The sequence below is a fragment of the Penaeus monodon genome, chromosome 20, assembly GCF_015228065.2.
Source record: "Penaeus monodon isolate SGIC_2016 chromosome 20, NSTDA_Pmon_1, whole genome shotgun sequence".
Taxonomy (NCBI): Eukaryota; Metazoa; Arthropoda; class Malacostraca; order Decapoda; family Penaeidae; genus Penaeus; species Penaeus monodon.
Genome location: NC_051405.1, coordinates 35,764,091 through 35,764,346, shown reverse-complemented (window position 1 = coordinate 35,764,346; position 256 = coordinate 35,764,091).

Below are 256 nucleotides of genomic sequence, written 5' to 3'. Positions count from 1 at the left end.
AACGAGAGTGTGCTTCGAAGGTGGGTGGGCTGGAGGGGTAAAGTTCATTTAACTGTTTAAATATGCAATAAATTTCAACTGAGACGTGCGAGTAGTTATATATTAAAAAAAAATCCAATTATTATAATAACGGATGCATCAAATGATTAATTCATGGCCACAGTTTCAGCCAAACAAACGTTTTGTAAATAAATGTGAAAGGAAAATGCCCATTGTATTTAATGCTGGTTAATATTTTTAATTAACCGGCAAAAAA